We start from the raw sequence: 14,045 nt of genomic DNA, 5'->3' as shown, positions 1-14,045 counted from the left end.
GGAGCCTGCAAGGGGGTGGAGGATAGGGAAGGTTGTCTCCCTGCCTCTGGCTGCTGGGTGGGAAGGAAGAATGGTTACAGGGTGGGGGGCAAGGGCAGGGAGGTGATCTCTTCCCCCTTTGGGCAGCAGCAAGGCCAGAGATGCTAAAATCGCCTGTACAGCTTTGATATTGGGAGTTTTTAAAGGGATATTGAAAGCTTGGAAGGCATGTAGAAGGAAATGCCTTGAAGGGAGGGAATGGGAGAACTCAATCTGCTTAGTCCTTATCAAATGAAGGACTGGGTGACTTAATTACACTGTAAGTACTTTCCCAGATAACAAAGAGCACTTTAATCTTGCAAAAAAAGGCAAAATGAGAGCCTGTGTCTGAAGGATAAAATCAGACCAATTGAAGCTAGAAATACTGTGCAGTCTGCTAATGACTTCCACCCTAAGGGGGAAATTTTGTCCCCTGACAGGATGGGGAGAATTGGCCAGACTTGTCTTGCATCTTGACTAAACTAAGCACCTCATTTGGCTGACAAGCTGATAGTCATTAGAGTGGTCAGATGGGAAGAGGTGTTTCCTACCCTGGGATGTGGGGAATGGGCTCCCTTGTCGGCACTGTGAGGGTGCAGGGTCCAAGTTCTGGGGCTCCTGGTCACCCTCAGACATCTGGCCAACCTCTTCATACTGGCTGTGACAAGACAGCTGTGTGGCTAAGTGGGCTGATGGTCCTGCCTTGGCCTCAACATCTGCAAACTGGGGTCCAGAGCGTGTTGGATGAGCCAGCAGCAGACATGGTCTTCCCTAGTGTTGTGCTCGCTGGAGGTGACGGGTGGAAAGCAGGCTGCACTCGTGTGAGCAGAAAAATTACTTCTGCTGGCTCCTTGCACTTTTATCACTGCTGTTGGCATTAAAAGGGTATTGTATCCAGATTATTCATGCACTGCTAATAACTCTGGAGTGCTGTATGCTAGATCTTGCTCTTAGTTGCACCCAGCACTTCAGTTGTGCTGAAGCCAAGGGAGCTGTACTGACAGATCTAAGGAAAGTCAGAATTTGATATTAAATAAGTTTGCATCCATTTCCAAAGCATGGCTACAGAACAGGAACAGCATGATCCCTGCTACTGGCATAATTCCATTTAAATGACATATCTGCAGATGGAAAAGCTGCCAGTGGATCTGTCTGGTGGTGTAGAGAGAAATGGAGCACTGGTGCTTAGAGCACCTGATAAAATAAGTTTTTGTCTTCTCTTTTATGAACTGGAGATGAAAAGTGTGTGGGTCAAGCAGATCTCCTGTTGCAAGCTGCAAGCAGACAATGGGTCTTCGAAGGAGGATACAGGAGCATGGAAATGTCCACTTAAAATGCTGTTCCTTCTGTAGCTGCCCGAATGCTGAAAGGACATCGGGTCTGAACCCTGTATGTAGGGTTGCAAATGGGATGCTGCAGCATTGGGCTATGGCACCACTCAGGGATGGGAAACCTTCAGGGAAGCATTGCTCTTGATGAGCTCTATTTGCAAGAAAATGGAGTGGCTTTCTCTGGCACTGGAAATGTGATCTGCTAACACAGCCCTGGGGGCTGCAGGCAGCTCGGTTCTTCTCTTGGCTGTCCCATAGCTCCAGAAGTCTGATGGTGCCTTTGAGGAAGAATCCTTGTTTAATTAAGTTGTATGCGTTGGGAGGTGACTTTGAGTGATTTCCTTTGTTAGCTGCTGTCTTGCTTGAGGAATGGCTCGCCTTGTTCTTAATGAAACCTCTCCCTTCTGCTGTGGATTGAAAACTGTCTGGAGACTAATGAAGACCCAGACCTTCCAGAGATGCCCTTGCTTCTTATGGACACCAAAGATGCAGTTGTTTTTTGTGGAGAACTAGCTATCTAGCAGCAAGATAACCAGCTCCCAGACAAGCAAGTAAATAGACTGGATGTGTCAGCCCAAAGGCTAAATAATTTCTAGGGCCAAATGGAGACAGCTCTGAGAGGTGTTGGGGGCCCAGGTGCAGGATTGCAGGACTGGGACTTCATGTGTTCAGCACTGAATATTGCTGGGTAGTAGTGCAGCGGAGCTGCACCTTTGCTGTTGCACGGAACAAGATGTGTGACCGATTGTCTCAATCCTACGTGTCAAAACTTGCATACAACTGAAAACCAAAACATACTTATACACTGCATGTAGTGCTAAAGAGCAAGGGAGCTTGGACAGAGTCACAGGTGGAAGAGGCGAAGGCTCCACTGTTGCCAGATGAGGCTGAAACTACCCACAACAGGATGCAGAGCTGGGCTTGAGCCCTGGGCAGTCACTGTGATCCCCAGGGTGATGGGCCTGTAGCTCCAGCTGTACAACCAGATGTCAATAAGGATTAAGTGCTACAGACACTTGCATTGACTTCGGGTGTAGAGCATGGAAAGCTCTGCTCTTTATTGCTAATAATTCTCCAACCTAATTTCTCTTTCTCCATTCAAATCAACATGTTTCCCAGCAGCTGTCTGCTAAATCCCAAGCAGGTTTTGTAATTGGCCCCATTTCCCTGGGAGCTCTGCAACAGCAAAGCAGCTTTTGTCATCTTTTCATTCCTCATGAAACTTCTCCTTCCTGGTGAAGAATGAATTTTTTTCCTGCTGCCTTTGGTCCTTCCAGGCATGGCTCATGGGGCTCTCTGGGGGCTGGAGGAACAGTTTGTCTCGGGTCCCCCTGACAGCATTGCTAACTTCCTGAAAATGCAGATAAACAGGAGTCATAATATTAACTTGGGCTTTCCATATTTCCTTTTTGTTTGGGTTTTGGGTTTTTTGTTTGGTTGGGGTTTTTTGTTTGTTTGTTTTTAGTGTTGGGAAGTAGATAGGGCTGCAGCTGGGGCTCTTGCTGGTTTGCTGGGCAAGGGCCCTTTGGGTTAAGGAGAAGTCAAGATCTCTCGATGCTGTCAGGTGCTGCTGTGGGGCTTTAGACAAATCCTGATGCTCTGGTGGAGGGGCCATGCACATAACAAACCCTGTTCCAGGAGCATCCTGTACATCAGGGAGCCTGCTGCTGCCAAAAAGCTGCATTTGGGAGTTAAAACGGAAGGAGCATGATGGAAATCTTGAAGTTGTGGGCTGCAATGGCTGAAGGACTTCAATAGTGACCTGTTTTCATCCTGAAGAAGGATCCTGCTATGTTTCTGTGCCTGTGAACACACTGTCAGAGGCAGCTGCAGGTCTGTGTTTCCTCTGCTTGACTGCAAGGTCTGCCTCTGTCACAACCCAGACTGGACAGACCAGGGAGTCGTGTTTAATTTGAAATTCCCTCGGGCTAAATTAAGGTGAAAGGACACCAAATGATCAGTTAAAGATTTTATTCATGACAGAAGCAAACTGAACTGGGGAGGTGTGGTAGTAGGTGGCAGGGTTTCTCACAACAGGAATTGGCATAAAACTACTTCTGTAAACTGTGTAAGCATATACATCAATTCAGGGAATAAGGAGATCCCTCCCGTTGAGTCACGAGGTTCAGAGCAGACCCCCTTGCTTTCCAGACTCCTCAGAGAAGGGTCTAGGGGCAGCTGGATCTACTCTTAGTCTCAGACTTGGTCAACAGTTTATATCTTGAAACGGATGAGGTGTAGGGACTGTGGAAAAGGAAAAAGAGAAGAAGACAGAGAAAAAGGAAGAGAGAAAGATTTCACCGGTCCTGGGTCCAGCATTGGTTCAGTCAGCCGAGGTGCCCAGTCAGCAGAGGGGTCCACCCCCTGTGGGCTTGTGCCTCTGGGGCTTCAGCTGGTGTCCTTTTATCGTCCTTGCCCCTCCTTCGGGTGGGCACCCGAACTCGTCAGGTTAATGAACAGTTTGTGAGCCTTTGGGCTTGGGGGTCGTTTGTGGAGTAACTTCTCCTTCCCTGCAGACGCTCCCATTGTTTGATCTTCCTATCAGAAGAGCTTATCAGAACAGGGAGCTGCGCACCCTCCAGCATGCCCTCCCCCTCCTGTTGCTGATGTCTGAGCTGATGGGCTTTTCACCTTGGCTCCTTGCTGTGCAGGGTTTGTCTTTAAGCAGAACTTGCCCCACCACAATGTTTGAGACATTAACTCTGTTAGTCTGTCACAGCCTCGTGTCAAGAGCTTACTGGAAAACAGCAGAGAGCATCAATGTGGGATGGATCTAAACCTATTGCATCTTTGTTTGGACAACTGGAGCTGGTGCCAGGATCCTGTTTGCTGGGATGGGAAGTGTTGATGGGGAGTTGCAGGCAGCTGTGCCATGCAAATGTGCTGCTTTTTGCTTGGTGCATCCAATGCAGGCAGGGTCACAGCCCTGTGAGCGATGTCCTCCTTACCTTGGGGGTGCTGGGGACTCCTGGTTTTCCCTGGCTGAGTGCAAATGCAACTTGCACACATTGTCAGGTAAGAGCATCTCCTCTTGGGAACCCGAGGGCTCGCTCTGGATAAATTAGCAGTATTAGCCATTGTGTTGCTGAGCAACCCTGTGGGCAGCCTGTGGTGAAGGAGGTGGCTGTGAATTCGAGAAGGATCCATGTCTCCTGCTGGCTCTAATCAAGGTCCTGGCCCTGGATGCAGATTGCAGCCTGGTTTGGCTGCTTCTCTTAACTTGAGCCCTGGATGAATGTTTATAATGCTGTAGTGTTCACAGCTTCCATCCAACAGTGTTTGCATTTGTTCCTAGTGCTTTGATCGTGGTAATAAATCCCAGCTCCTCTGGCAAATTGAATCTTACCTAGGAGGCTATGAGTGTTGTTAGCATTGATGGACTGAGGTGTTCTGCTATCTCCTGGCTTCCTCCAGCTCTGCAGGACTGTGCCACCTTTTCTCGGCAATGCCACTTGCCCATTTTGGGATCATGTCCAGGGAGGTGAGAAGTTTTTCCTCTGTCTCTTGGACTGCCTGACCCAGCAGCGCTGGTGCTGTACTGGCAGCAAGTGCTTGGGCTGCCAAAGCAGCACACTGTGGGGTGAGAGTGCTGGTGCTGTGGAGGGGGAGAGGTCACCTGGACATCCTGCAGGTGGGTCCTGAGGGTGACAAACTGCTCTCCAAGGCTTAAGCCCTGCTACAGTGAAAAAATAACTTCTAAACTTGCCTTGTTTCTAGTTCATCCTGGCTTAGAGAAGGTAACACACTTGGGCCTACTATTCTAAAGCTGTTTCTGGTCTTGGGTGCCCCATGGCCTTGGGTTGAGACTCTTTAAAAATTAAGCTGAAAAGCTGGTTCCTCGGAAAGGGAGTCTCAAACAGAACGAGAGCCAAAGCCTGCCACTGCTGAGCAGTGAGGCTGCAGCCAGTCAAAAGCAGGCAAGGAGAAGTTTCTGCATGGGTTTGTGTGAGTCACACTGAGGACAGACACTTGGCTGTTACTGCTCTGTCTCTGCGATCAGAAAGGTGCCACCTGGGGCAGCCATGGTGGTGGAAATAGGCTGGTTCAGACCTTCCCTGGTGAGGGTGACAGGTACCTTGAATGTTAGCATTCACGAGAAAACCTAGCTGTCCCCTAGCCAGGGGTGGGACTTGGCTGGGGAGTCTCTTGCTTGTGTGTTCCAAGGTCCCAGGGGCATGTGTATTCTGCCGCAGGCCCAGGATCAGCAGGTCAATGAGATCTGCTACATTCAAAGGATGCTGTAAGAGAATAGCTTTGCAGAACTGGGCTGTCCATGGTGAGATGTGATGCTTCTGAAATCCAAGCTTGGGCACCCAGAAAGCCACTGTCTGCTGCAACCTTATTGTTGGTTGAAGGTTAATTCCCTTGAGATCTCTCCATTTTGCTTCTAGCTAAGCTAATGAGGCTGGGACTGTCCTGACCAGTGGCTCATCTCTCAAATCTGCTGTCCCAGCACTGCCTGTGAGAAATTCCAGCAACTTCCATCATAATTTGCTGGTCCCTGAAAATCCTGCATTGGTTTTGCATGTTGCTTCTGAAGGCTGATTTGAATGGTGCTAAACATTTTGATCTCTGCTCTTGTTTGCTGCCTACTCCCCTGACCTGCTTTGCACTGTGACTTTCTTCTGCTGGCTGTAGCCTGCAGTTCCCCAACATCAGTCTCCATTAGGTGACACCTCTTTACCAACATTTACGTGCTCAATATACAATCAGGTAATTGCTGTGCGATTTCACACCCAGGTGATTTATTGCAAGCTCATCCAGCCAGAGACTATAATAATTAATCTGTAAATTAAGCTTGCTTTTAAATTAAGCCATGCATTATAGTAGCATGATGGGTAACTGCTAGCTCTCCAGATTTAGAGGGTGGTGTCACTTGCTTCTCCCACCCAGACAAACTGTAGTGCCTTTAATGAGGCTTTCATGTGTCCCATTTTCCCAAGCACTGGGGACCCAAAGCAAAGATCAATCTTGGGGCATCGAAAGCAAAGGGTGTGGTGATGCCATTCATTGGAAGCCATCGGTACCAGGAACTGACTGCCATGTGAATCAGACCACCTCACTCACCAGGCTGAAAACTAATTCTAATCCCAAACTTTGCCTCTAATCCCCTGATGTTGGACTTGACTTAACATAGCTTGAGAATAAGGGAAAAAGAAGATTTAATTTTTGCTTGTTTTGCAGCTTCGACAGGGCTACATCTCCCTGATCCAGCCAGGAGAGTCAATAGGTCTAAAATGAGCAATGCTTGGTATAAATACCTCAGTAAATACCAAATGCCTTTTTGGTTTTCTGCAGCTTTTAAGACTTTGGGAGGACGCTAGAATCATATGGGTTCTTCTCTCAAGAAGGACAAAAGCTGCTGAGAACTGAGTGGTGTCAGCAGTCAGAAGTTCAGCACTTCTGCAAAAACAGCCCTTTCTATGCAATGTGTGGTTGGTCTAAACTTTAAACCCTTCCTACCTTTCTCTTTGTTTGATTTCCCCTTAAGTGAATCCTTTCAGAGATGCTTGTTAATTCATCTCCATTTGAACTTGAACGAGGTTGGGGGGGTTCTTGGGAGCCCTTGGTGTCTGTAATGCTAAACACTAGCTATATGGGTTATCTCACTCTGGCAGCCCCTCACATTGTGGCTGGCTTCCCCCCTTCCTCCTGCAGCTGGGAGCCCAGGTCCCACTCATTCATTCATTCATTAATCCCTTTCATTCCCTGCTCATTTGTTCGTATCCTTTGCAGCATGGGGAGAAAATTGCAATCCTGAGAACAAATAGGAATTCATCTTCTCTTTGGAAATAAAAGCCGGTCCATTTAAATTGTTTGTTCTCTTTGAGATTTGCCTGTGTGCAGATGAGATGGAGGTCTTCTATAATAGAGTTGAAGCCTTGGTGCTGAGCAGGGACAATAGGAGGGAACCCATCCCTCTTCCTTTTGTATCACACTCTCTCCCTGTGCCTCCCCCAGCCCCCAAGAGGATCAGATGAATTTTCCAGGGCAGATGGATCAGTTCTAATGATGTACTTCTGTGCTCTTCTGGCCTCCAGTAAACATGATTAAAGCAAAGAGATTTGCTTTTTTTTTTTTTTTTTTTTTTATTTTGAAGACTGCAAAGTTACTATGTGGCTCCTGCTGGGCAGCATGGCCACTGCTGCAATGTTTATATCAGCCTGTGCTCAGGGAGGGTGCCAGGCTGTGGGTCCATGTGATTGCAAATTTGTCTGCCGGTATGTTGAACTTTTTCCTGGCTGTGTGTGCACAGAGAACCCCGGCAGTTCAGGAGGGGACAGAGTCCAGACCCAAGAGCCTGCTCCCCTCCTGCAGGCATGGGAAAGCATGGGGCCCTTGGCTTCTTGGACCTCTGGGAGGAGAAGATGGCAGTGGCATCTCTCTGTCTCCTGCCTCATTCCAGCTGAGCCCTTCTTTTAAGCTTGTCTTATGCTGGGAAATCATAAGCTATGCCTGCAACTTTGCTGGATGAACAGTTTTAATTCGAGACAAAAAAAAGACACTGGAGCTTACCTTGTCCAGCTTCCCACCAGAGCTGGGGGCAGAGCATGCATGTGCGGGGATCAGGGCTGTCCTCAGTCGGGCAATCTGCAGTGACCAGTGAGCCCAAGCTCCTGGTCTGTGGTGGCTACCTGGGGGCAAGGGACCTCCTGCAGAGCCTGAGCCAGGCTGTTGGCATGGGTGGTGGAAGAAGGTTTGGGGAACTTGCGTTGTTGCCTGTGGGTGAGTGGAGAATGATCCTGTTCCCCTGCAAAAGCAGAATGGAATAAATTCTCCCAGGATGGATTTGAACAAGCTATTTAGCTACTGCAGCCCATTAAGTGATCCTTAAAATGTAAGTTTCCCAATTTGCAGAGGTGTTGAGCTGCTCAGGTGTTTGAGGTGCTCTTGGAAGTGGCTGCTGCATTCTGAAGTGTTTCTAAAGCTGAGCAGATCCTTGAATGTCTTGTCCCTGTCTCATACAAGGGACTTGTTTTCCAGTTTGAACAGTCATCAGCTACATTTACTGTCAGAAAAGCTTGTGAGAGTAATGAACCCTGGAAACTGCTTATCTGTCTTTTGAAATAAAAATGTTTTTGTCCTGGCAACCAAATGATATCTTGCACTTGGCAAAAAGAACTAAAACATACTACATCTCAAATGTCATCTGCTCACAGAACTGCTCTTGAACAACCTGCAAAGCAGAAATTTTTAATGTGTGATGGGATTTAGTTAGTATCACTTTCTGGAGGGCAATATAGTGAATTAATTCTTGCAAAGTGGGCTTAGGAGTCTTTGCTTTGGACAGCGCCTTTTGCCTCCATCCATCCAAGTGAAGTAGTGCGGTCACTTCTGTAGGATGTAGCTTGCCTTATAGGATAAAGGTGACTGTTACCCAGTGCTGGTAGTCCTTCACTGCCTCTCTGCCATCACCTTCATCCCCCACTGTGCTTGGAACACTAGATAATTTTGCCTATCAGTTTGGGAAAAATTTGTCTACAGTGCTGGAGAGTAAAGACATCCAGAAACCTGTCCTACATTGCTGCCTAATGGTGTGCTTGTGCTGGAGACTCACCACCCCATGGGGACAGAGCCACTGTGATCCCCCCAAAAGAGTGTCTGCAGCATGTTGAGCTGCTGTCTGCCTGCACAGCTACTGGGAAAAGCACTGCTGACTTTTTTCCTTCTCTGAAATCTCTCACTTTCACTTTTTACCACCCTAATTCTCCATGGGTAAAAGCATGAGTCTCCAGCTTGAGCTGAATGATTAAACCAAGCCATTGTGAGCAGCTGTCGCTCAGCTTGCAGCTGGGAGCGGGATCCTTTCTGGAGGATGCAGCACACAGACCCGGGCTGACCTCAGCTGCAAAGGGCATCTCTGAAGTTGTGCATTGCTTTGACAACTCGGAGGCTAAAACTCCCCAAAGCCTTGCTGCTCTGTGCGATTCATCCGCTCGGGCTTTGCGTCTCGGCGCTCCAGCTTCTCGCCTCTGGTTAGAGGCAGCATGGCAACTGTGGAGCCTTGCGCTCTGCAACCACCACCAGTAAATCAGCCAGAAAAGAGCTGTTTTCATTTCTTGTTTAAAAACACTGGCTGCACTAAAAATACCTCTGCCCCTGCAACCCAGACAGTGAATGGAGGAGTTGGCGGGGGCTGCAGGGCCTCAGCAGGCTGTTTAGCATGACAATACATCTCTCTAATTGTCCATATGCAAGGTTTGGTGCTGGGTGGATGAGATTAAGAGGCTGGTTAGTGATTCATAGCTGAGTCACGGGTGCTTTGGCTGGAGGGAAGTGTTGCCCCCCAGTTGGAGCAAGGGGAGAGGATGGAATTGAGCTCTAAACTTCAAACCATGTGAGGTCAAGGGTGTCCTTCCACAAAGGTCTCAGGAGGTGCTTGCTGCTGAAAGATGTCCAGCTTCATTCTTGTGTGGCTGGCTGCTCAGCAAACTAGCAACTGGCCTGAGTTGGGTTCAATGTGTGCTAATTAATCCTTAGCTGTTAACCACTGCACAAATGCAGCTCTGTTGCCCCATCTTTAATGTAGGATGACCTGGCCCTGCTCGGATATAAAGGATTTTCTGGTTTTGCAGCTCTTTAAGGATAAAGAACATGAAAGGTTGAGCTTTAATTGTGGCTTTAAATGAATTTAAATCTCTTGAAAAAGCTGCAGGTTGAAGTAGAGATTTGGGATGAGAAAGTGCCTTGCTGCAGGGACAGCTGGTTTGGCAGGCTGGAGTCTGGGGTTTGGGGTGTCTACGGAGAGGCCAGAGCTTGGCTGCCTTCTTGCAGGGTTAAAATTGGATGAGGAGCTGCAGCTGCTGCTGGGCAGAGTCTTTCTTTCAGCTGGAAGACTGAAATGGCTGTGGAGGTCATTTCCCTCCTCAGTTGGTCTGTAACAGTGCTGCCTGGTTGCTTCTCCTCCACCACTTTAACTCATAAGAGAAATGAGTTCCTGGAGCTGTTGCTTGGTGTTTCTTTTGAGAAGTAAGTGGGGAAATGCTAATGGGAAAATACAACACTTTCCCCTCACCAGTCCTCTTAGTTTTGAGTTAAAATGCATTTAGGCTCCTGGGAGGAAGAGGAGTGCCTCCAATGTGGTAGTTGGTCTTGGTATTTAATGTAATTTCATGGCCTGTCTCGAAAGGCCTTATTAACAAGGTAGGGTGTGAATTCAGTGTGAAGGCACTAGGAGCAGCACTGCCTACAGCAGCAATGTGCATGGTGATGCGGTCATAGTCCTGGTCTAGCTGTCTGGTTTTATTTTTGACTACTGCTGCCTTCAGAGGCAGCTTCCCTCTCAGGGTGGAGGAAATTATATGTGATCCCAGGGAAAGATTTGTCACACCCAGCATGTACTCCACTGACGCTGACCCTGCTATGGCAGAATCAAAATGCCAGAGGGTTAGAGTTCTGTCACAGCCAGCACTAATAGTCAAGGATAAGAACCCAAAATGACTCCTGGTAACAGGGTGGCAAGTGGGAGAGACCTCACAAGCACATCTCACAGGCACCCTCCAGGTGTTTGGAGGGCTGAGAACTTGCTGCCATCTATGCTTGTAGCCCTTGAAAGGCTGGTTTCCTGCACTGTGGGGGGAGAGCTTCAGAGGAGGAAGGATGCTGCCTGTGTTATTGGGTCATAGATAGTGTCAAGTCTGTCTGACACTACTCAGTTCTTGGGGGCTGCAGCACTGCAGGCATTAACTGGAGCAAGTCAGGCATTTATATTGCAATCGTGCCCAAAAGGCCAGAACTGGAGATCCAGGATGGGAGTTGCCATGTCAGATACACAGTAAGATATAATGATCCTCTGGGCTTCCAGCCTTTTGCTGCCTAGGGAAAGGAGGAGGAAAAAACAAACCCCAGGTGTCTGTACTCAAACTAACAAATGGGCAGAGGCTGCTGTGTGCTGACGGGCAGGGCAGGAGGCACTCAGCACTGTGAGGTGAGCTTGTACTGCTGAGCCCTGCCAGCACAGCCCTCGGTGAGCTGAGCTGCCTCCCAGGGTCAGCAAAGACAAGCCCTCGCTCACTGTGTGGATGCATGTGGGACGTCACTGGCAGGGGATGCAGAGCCAGACTGGGGAGCACCTCAGCTTGCAGGCTGGAGGCCCCGTCAGAAGCAGTGTGGCCAAACCTCAGCATCTCATGGCTGTATTTGTTAAACCTGATGGAAATGGCCTTTTCTGCCCTGCCTTTCTGCAAAGCCATAGCTTCTGGGGAGAGCTAAAACTTGGTAACAGCATCCAACAGGAGCTCTAGTCTCTTCTCTAATGACTCACTGATATAGCTATCAGCTCATTACTGTGTGCTGCTCTGCCTAAATGGACAGTTAATTTGCTTGTAGCGAGCACTACTAGTTTGCATCCCTTGTCCATTTTGTTATTGATGTAACTGCACCCAGCCGCAAATTAATTGGCTGCTGCTTTGTTGGCCCAGAGCAAATTGCTTGCAGATGTATCATAAATTCATAGATGGTAGACTAGACTGGCAGGATGCTGGGTGTCCTCTACACCCCTCAGTATCAAACTGATTAACAGCTTGTAGCGTTTGGAGGGAGGGAGGTGTGCTCCAGAGCAAAGTCATCACGGCCCTGGGTGCCTACAGCCTTGGTTAGGGAGCTTGGGAGGGGGTGAAAATAGGAAGAGGATGGTGCTGGGTAACCTTTAAAGTTAACAGCTCTTTATGGAAGTAGCTTAGTGTCATTTGTCTTCTGTGGCAGCTGGGGTCTGTGATGCAGAGAGATGCTGCAGGTTGGGGTGAGCCCTGTAGGCAGGGCAGAGCTGAGAGTGAGCTGTGGTCTGTCCGCTGTTGGAGCAAGGGTCTTGGTGTGGCTGGGCTTGAAGTGTTTTAACCTGCACGTGCAGGCTGGTTCTTTGGCTGGTTTATCTTCACCCAGCACAAGTACAACATAAGTGAAGTATTCCCTCTTTTCACGGCATTGACGAAAGCCTAACATCAATGATCTTAAATTAATGATATGTTGAAAGCTCAAGGCTAAGGGAGCAGGAATTAATATCCTTGAGACCTGTCTAGTTCTGCCTCTTCTGACACCTCCTAATTTTCCATGTAAATTGGCTTATGGATCTTTGGCTCAAAGGCTGTGTTGTGTGCTGGGGGAGTCTGGCGTGTCTGCTAGGAAATTATCCAGTGTAATGGCAGGGTTATAATTGTGCTGTAGCTATTCAGATCTGCCTCCCCTGTGTGGACGCCCTATCTGTGACTATCTGAATAATCACTGCATTTATAGCAGTTTAGCGTGCATTTCTGGTTTGTTAAATACTGTATGCCAGTATGCAACAGGCCCGTGTGTGCACAGTTGTGCTCATAATAAAACATGATGTTTAATCCTTCTGTTATATTGACTCAACTGTGCATGAACAGCAGGGATAGTTCTTACACACACACCTAGAAGAATAAGCTCAGGCTTTGGCTTATCCAAGTAAAGTAAATTCACCCAGAATTTTGCAGGAAGTAAATAAAGGTGTGAGCACAGCTGCAGGGAAATCCATTCAGAAGGTATTGATTCACTAGATTCTGGATCTGTTACTGTACAACAGTACAGACTGAAGGCTGTTTCTGACTTCACAGAAAATCAAATGTGGGGCTTGACTTTTAAAACTAATTGTACAATAAGGAAGAAAAGCTGTGCAAGTCATTCAATCAGCTGAAATTCATTCAGCTTTTAAATTAAAAAAGGTCTATTGACTAGCTGTGCTTTAAGTGCTGCTGATTTGAGGGCTGTGTAGCACAATGAGAGCTTGTCCCTCTGCACAAATGTAATAAATAAAAACAAGATACAAAAAGAGCCGGTGTCCCTTTGCGCTACGAGTTTGTGATTGGAAAATTCCCTCAATTTGCACACAGCAATAGTCCTTACTTCTAAGGCCTGAGCTGAGGATGGGAACCATAGTAACATCAATAAAAAAATTCCCAGAAGAAGGGGAAGTTTTGCTGAAAAAGTGTCCCTGTTTGACCCTGGAAGATGGTTATGGAAACAAAGCTGTGGGAACCTGGAGGCACAGCTGGGTGTGGGCCAGCCCTGGTGGCTGTGCCTGTGATGAAAGCTCAGGGGGTGCTGCTGCCCCTTTCTCAGATGCAGATCTGCTCAGCAGGCTGCTGGGATGGGCTCAGGCTCAGCCCAACAAAGTTTGGCAGTTGCTTTCAGGTAGATGGGTATGAGGGCAGTGACCTTTCCTAAATCCAGGATTGAGAATTAAGTCTTAGCTCAGTTCAATCGCCCAACTTCTGGAATATCTCAACAGAGGTGTTCTGAGCACCAGGTTTGTTCTGACCAGTTAAAATATTTTTGTCTATCGGGGAGCAAATTAAGATGGAAATGTGCAGACCAGAAGCTCTTTTGGGCTCAGGAAGGACCTTTCATTGTTATGTTAGATGGTTATGTCGCCAGCATCCCCTTGCTGACACTGAATGCTGCTTTGTGCTTTGGTGGTTTTATTTAGTTTGCCGTATGGAGTGTTTCAGCAAACAGCATGGCCAGGGCACGCCCCGGGAGGGGAGCCTGAACAGGTGCTGAACAGAGATCCTGAAGTCCCTACGCCAGCTAAACAGCAGTATTATAAGCAGCAGTCTCACAAGAAGCCAAAATCAACTGTCTGGACAGAGCTACTAACAAGGCAAATAAGTCTGTAATAGATTTTGGTAAAACTCACCTCTGGTTTTAATTAGCTCAATAATTCTATTTTCAAAGTCT

This window comes from Haliaeetus leucocephalus, unplaced genomic scaffold (genome assembly GCF_000737465.1).
Source record: "Haliaeetus leucocephalus isolate CR32 unplaced genomic scaffold, Haliaeetus_leucocephalus-4.0 Scaffold657, whole genome shotgun sequence".
Classification (NCBI taxonomy): domain Eukaryota; kingdom Metazoa; phylum Chordata; class Aves; order Accipitriformes; family Accipitridae; genus Haliaeetus; species Haliaeetus leucocephalus.
This window is presented reverse-complemented; position numbering follows the sequence as displayed.